The sequence below is a fragment of the Silurus aristotelis genome (assembly GCF_946808225.1).
Source record: "Silurus aristotelis genome assembly, chromosome: 28".
Classification (NCBI taxonomy): domain Eukaryota; kingdom Metazoa; phylum Chordata; class Actinopteri; order Siluriformes; family Siluridae; genus Silurus; species Silurus aristotelis.
Genome location: NC_139601.1, coordinates 2,260,938 through 2,267,389, shown reverse-complemented (window position 1 = coordinate 2,267,389; position 6,452 = coordinate 2,260,938). Strand labels below are relative to the sequence as shown.

Sequence of the window (6,452 nt, the reverse complement as noted above, 5' to 3'; positions counted from 1 at the left end):
ACTATACACTATACTTTACACTCTGACCCACACACACACACACACACATACTATACACTATACTCTATACCCTGGCACAAACACACACACACACACACACACACTGCCCTCCACTTTCCCCCTCATTCACACTATACATTACACTGACACACACTATACTCTATGCTCTATACCCTAACCCACCTGCTCTGTGGTCTCCAAAATGTATTTCCTTCAGTCTGCAACCTACATCATCCTCTGACTCATCTAATGAAGGTCATGATGCATTAATTAATAACATGATGGGTTTAGCATGTTACAGCAGGGGAACGAGGAAAGGGAACACTAGGAGTGTAAAGAACTCAATGGAGAAACTTAGTAACCCTAGCACATTTCCATTTAGTGAAAAACCTTTTTTGCATTTGACAGATAATTTTTCGACAAGAATTCTAGTGTATATGATTTTTGAGACACCGAATACAAACAGTGTTATGCATTCTACACTTTGAACTCAAAACCTTATATTATAGTCAATAATACCACACTTTCATTTTGTACTCGAATGATATAAACTCTAAACTTTACACTGTGTACCTCATATCCTACAGCTTAAACTTTACATTCAACACCTTACACCCTCCACTCTAAACTGTACACTATGTAGAATACAACCTATACCCCAACTTTACACTCAGTACCTTATGCCCTACACCTCAACTTTACACTCAGTACCTTATGCCCTACACCATGAACTTTACACTGTGTACCTCATATCCTACAGCATATCTTTACACTCAGTGCCTTATTCCCTACAACCTATAACACACTCGGACAGACTCAGTGCATTTTCACACTCAGTAGCTTATACCCTAGACCCTGAACTTTTACACTCAGTACCTTATACCCTAAACATTATACTTTATACTCAGTACCCTATGCCCTAACCTTTACATTCAGTACTAGTACTATTCAGCCCTAGACCCCATAACACACTTAGCGCCTTTTGTTTACCTTACACCCTAAAGTACAATAACATCCTACCCCTTAACTTTACACTCAGTACTATAAACCCCAGTCCCTGAACTTTATGCTCAGTGCCAAGTGCCTTTCCAACCACCTGTACCCTGTGCACCCTGTACTTTACACCCTAGACCTGATGTGTGTTGAATCCTAACACCTACTCTCCACACACATTTATTGTGTTACTATCCTCACAACCTAAACTGTAAACTTTACACAATACCTTCATCCTCTATGTCCCCAATTTTTCTCTTAAGTGTTTGAACATTAAACTTTGTACCTTAACAGCTAGGCATACACACACACACACACACACACACACACACACACACACACACACACACACACACACACACACAATCTCTTGGTAACACTCACGTTTTGTCGGTCACACTTTTCTCACTTTACCTGCATATCTGCAGGGTTTTATCTCACTTCCAAGCACTCCAAATTTCAAAGCACACTTTACACCCAGCTGTTCAGATGATAGACGTGCTGCCCATATGATGCTCATTTAGTTGTAATAGATGTTTTTCCCAAAATCCACTATGTAAACAGCTCTCATCCAGGGTCAGGTAAATGATGTGCTAGTTTTCAATCTGAATTCATGAACATTGCACACCAATGGGTTTTCTCCAACTCCAACTGTTTTTTTTTTGTTTTGTTTTTTTCTCAAACCCTACAGTTAAAACAGTCAGTGAGCTTTTGGAGGAAGAGAGTGGTGAAGCCGAGTCATGAGCTGTCAATCAGGCAGCATCTCAGTGAATGGCAGGAAAGGAGGCCCAGGTGGAATGAAGCATTCATGGCAATCTCTGATACAAAGCAGGGTTTGGGATCAATTAAACTGCAAAGGAGAAACATCAGTGCTTCACCCAGAGAGACAGAGTGTGTGTGTGTGTGTGTGTGTGTGTGTGTGTGTGTGTGTGTGTGTGTGTGTGTGAGAGAGAGAGAGAGAGAGAGAGAGAGAGAGAGAGAGAGAGAGAGAGAGAGAGAGAGAGAGAGAGAGCAATCGAACAGAGGTGGTTTAATCTGAGACCGGAGCGAGATGAGAGGACAGTAGAGGAAAACGATGAGAATGATGCGATGAGAAGTTGAAAGCATTTGAACCTCCGCTGTGTGATCCTCTATCTAGCTCTCCTGCGCTACCTGAAATGCGAAGAGCCTTAAAGGGAACGCGTTCCATCTGGAGACCTCGCTCGGTCAGAAAACAAGCCACAGCAACCATCCTGTTCTTGTCCAGTTCAGTCCACCACTGACCAGCTCTGTTTCCCCTATCCTGCTCTATTCTCACTAAAGCGAGAGAAGAGAAGAGAAGAGAAGAGAAAAGAAGAGAAGAGAAGAGAAGAGAAGAGAAGAGAAGAGAAGAGAAGAGAAGAGAAACAGTAACACTGGACCAGACGCAGCATCACCCATTGAAAGGAATCTGACCAAGGGACGCTGCACCTCCAAGAGAAAAGATGAGATCTCAATCCCGCTCACTCTTTTCTCTCTTCTCATTTGTCTCGGTGTCTCTCATCCCACAAGGCCGCAAAGAAAAAGGCACAACTATGTCTGCGTCCCTGTCTGTCCACCCCAGTGCAGAGTCCTGTCTCCAGGTCTCTATATAATAATAATAATAATAATAATAATAATAATAATAATAATAATAATAATAACGCGCTTCCTGTTTTCAAAGTGACAGAGAACAGATAGTGAGCATGGAGCTAGGCGCGTGCTGGTCAACGCAGACACGCGCAACACGCTACGGTCATGATCTCATTACTGCGCCAATTAACGTGCTGTAGGCCACGAGGGAGCCAATGTGTGTGTGTGTGTGTGTGTGTGTGTGCCTGAGAGAGAGAGAGAGAGAGAGAGAGAGAGAGAGAGAGAGAAAGTAAATGCAATCACACCGCGCATGAGTGCGTTCCTTATTAAACATTTGCAACTTCGTTTAATTGCACATCACATGTCGTCATAAGTATTACCCGTAAATTACTAAGCGACCGCGCGAGCTTCGAATGAATACGTCATACCCACCTAAAGAAAAGTGTCACTCACGGAAACGTCATTATTTATGACATGACGGCAAAGCAACAAAAATAAAGTGATCGCCGATAATCTATGACCAAATTGATAAGAAGAACGACATAGAGACAGAGACAGAGACAGAGAGAGAGAGAGAGAGAGAGAGAGAGAGAGAGAGAGAGGGAGAGAGCGTGCGTGAGTGCATGCGTGCGTGCGTGCGTGTGTTAAAACTGGTGATCAGTATGTGCCAGTACCTCACGTCCTGTACTTTTCACGTCGCTCTCGGCGGTAGACAGCGGTGCAGGATGGCACGGTTGCGAGTCGTGCGCGCGAGAGTTCACCGGGCTTGATCTCGCATCTCGGTTCCTCCCGCGCGCACGCCGTCCGAAACAAAGCGCGAGGAAGAGACGGAAATAGTTAAAAAAAAAAAAAAGTAATCAAAAATAAAATGCAGCGCGCGAGGGAGAGGGGATAAAAGCGCAAAACTACGAGCGTTTGTTCGAGCGCGCGCGTGGTCTCACCGGGTATAATCTCCCGAGCGCGGCACGGCACGGCACGGCACGGCACGGCACGTCTGCCCTCTGCTAAAACACTAAACTATAGGGAATGTTCTCCGGTGAAACACGGCAACATTTTATTTCCACGTTATAAATACAAATTGGTTCTAAAGCACATATCGAAAGGGTGGAAAAACAGCACCGTGTGTTTGCGGGCGCGCGCCGCGGCTTAAAGTTTTCCCAGACGTGAGGAAAATAGATACAAAATTATTTTACAGATTTGAAATAAAAAATAAAATTAAAAAAAATCTGCAGACTTACCGCGGGGTCTTAGTTGAGCGGGTGCACGCTCGCGCGTTTCCACTGAGCTCGTGCGCTTTCTGCTCCACGGGGCCGCCGCTCCATCGCGCCTGAAACTGAGCGCGAGAACGGAACCGATCCTGCGGTGCTCGTAACGCGCTCTGCGTGAGTGTGTGTGTGTGTGGGGGGGGGGGGGATGTCTCGTGTCTTTCCTTTTTTTTCCCCCCTTATCCAAAAATCTGACCGCGATCAAACAACCAAAAACCGGTTGGATAAAACGCGGTAAAAAAAAAAAAAGCGTTACGTAGAAAAAAAAAAAAGAAGAAGAAGAAACGTCTCCGTTCAGCATAAAGAGAGGAAGTTAAATCCGTAAAAGGAATATAAAAAGAAACATTTATAAACAGTAATAACGTTAGGAAACGAAAGAAACGTGTCCAGTCGCGTCCGGGAGTCTTTACCGGTTGTCTCGCGCTGTCCGCCGGTAAACAGCGCCGCGTTTCGCGATCGATTCTGACCAGATTTTAGGGATTTTTTTTGCGCGAACTCTCCGCTCCACACCGCGCGCGCACCGCCTCCTCAGCGGATCTTCTTTTCCTTTTTTATTTTTTATTTCAGCTCGCCGCGATTAGTGACGTCATAACCCTTGAGGCGTTGAAGTGAACCGGTGTTTGGGGCAACAACAGAAAAACCGACACGCTGTTAAAACCCCGAGAGTGTGTGTGTGTGTGTGTGATGATGTGTGTGTGAAACATTTTGTCATCATCAGTCGGAGTGACATGTGCGCGGAGTCTATTCTTTCTATGTCTCTTTCTATATTTCTCTCACTCTCTCTCTCTCTTTCTCTCTCTCTCTCTCCCTGTTTTCTATCTCTCTCTCTCTCACTCTCTTTCCCTTTCTTTCTATTTCTCTTTCTCTCTCTCCCTCCCTTTTTCTCCTACTCTCTCTCTCTCTCTCTCTCTCTCTCTCCCCCCCCCCTTTCTCCTACTCTCTCTCTCTCTCTCTCTCCCCCCCTTCCTCCTACTCTCTCTCTCTCTCTCCCCCTTTCTCCTACTCTCACTCTCTCTCTCCCCCTTCCTCCTACTCTCTCTCTCTCTCTCTCTCTCTCTCTCTCCCCCTTCCTCCTACTCTCTCTCTCTCTCTCTCTCTCCCCCTTCCTCCTACTCTCTCTCTCTCTCTCTCTCTCTCTCCCTTCCTCCTACTCTCTCCCACTCTCTCTCTCTCTCTCTCTCTCTCCCCCTTCCTCCTACTCTCTCCCACTCTCTCTCTCTCTCTCTCTCTCTCTCTCTCTCTCTCTCCCCCTTCCTCCTACTCGCTCTCTCTCTCTCTTTCTCTCCCCCTTCCTCCTACTCGCTCTCTCTCTCTCTCTCTCTCTCTCTCTCTCTCTCTCTCTCCCTTCCTCCTACTCTCTCTCTCTCTCTCTCTCGCTCTCTCGGTACGTGATGGAGTTTTTAACGCGCAAAAGATCTCGATCGGTCGATTTCTTTGAAGTTACATCTCGTTACAGCTTCGCGCTGGATTCCGTGAGACGTTTGTGTCATGTCAGAGATGACATGATGATAATGATGATGATCATGATGGTATCGATACTCAATCACACCTCGAATGCACCGCGCGCGTTTTTCCATCAATTGCAGATCAAACTTTGATTGACACGCGGGCCGCGTCCCAAACCACAAGCTATAGGCTACGCGCGCGTGTACACACACACACACACACACACACACACCACAGCAAGCTAAAGTGATAAATATGTAATAAACTCCAGGCCGTTAGACTAAAATCCTAATAATTTAGTGTGTGTGTGTGTGTGTGTGTGTGTGTGTGTGTGTGTGTGTTTGAATATCCAAAACTCCACTTACGTTGAGGTGCTGAAAATCCCTGTACTGTATATCCGCCACAGAAATATCGGTCTCTTTCCCATTGCAGGTCCTACTGAGAACATCATGAAGGAGAACCTAGCAAGTGCTTCATACCTTACTGCTTTTCTTCTCCAACACACCTGAGTCAGATAAGGTATGATGATGAACCAGGTGATTAACTGAGTCAGGTGTGTTTGAGGAGGAATTCTCAAATTGTGTTGTGACCCCTTTCTCAAAGTTTCAGGACCCTTCACTGCTCCTCAAACATGACCTTCTGAACGATGGTAGAGTTTGATATGCTGTTTGTAAATTATTTCTATTTGTTATGTGATTATCGAATGAGATCAGATTCGAGAAATTCAAAGGGGATTAAGAACAAAAAACCCAAAAAGGGTTTCCATAATAAAATCTCGTAAGGACGTTGGAGCTCAGGTTTAATCTGGGCTTTAAAAAGAAACTATTTCACAAGGTTTGAGGACTGGTCTTCAGTAATCACTGCAAACTTCTACTGGACACCAACATGATTTTGAACAAAGCATCACTGAAAGCACTTTTTCCTCCATTTGAACCAATGATTTTTTCCAGTAATTGGACGGATCATTCGGCAAATAAAACACAGTGGGTTTGATCCTAAATTTGGAAATTTATTTCACATCAACACCAAAACGCTTCTTGATAGAACGTTCCTGAATGTTCCTTCTCATGTAGAAGGAAGTGCTTTCCTTCAGGTGCACTTTTTTTTTGTTTTTTTGTCTTTTCTTTTTTTTTTTTTTTTTAAATCCTGATTTGGCCT

At 44.7% G+C, this 6,452-nt stretch overlaps 1 protein-coding gene across 5 annotated transcripts in view; it reads right to left on the bottom strand.

Moving 5' to 3' along the window:
- tafa4b (TAFA chemokine like family member 4b) overlaps window positions 1-5,734 on the bottom strand; it is a 52,732-nt gene extending 46,998 nt beyond the window's left edge. For 3 of the 5 annotated variants that reach the window (XR_014532150.1, XR_014532151.1, XM_083533486.1), the window contains exon 1: window positions 3,822-3,978. The gene's annotated coding sequence lies outside the window, so the exon portion shown is untranslated. Of the gene's footprint in view, window positions 1-3,257; window positions 3,372-3,821; window positions 3,979-5,659 lie in introns of those variants that run through there. The other 2 variants (XM_083533487.1, XM_083533488.1) reach the window with 2 other exon arrangements.
- Between the last annotated feature and the right edge of the window lie 718 nt (window positions 5,735-6,452).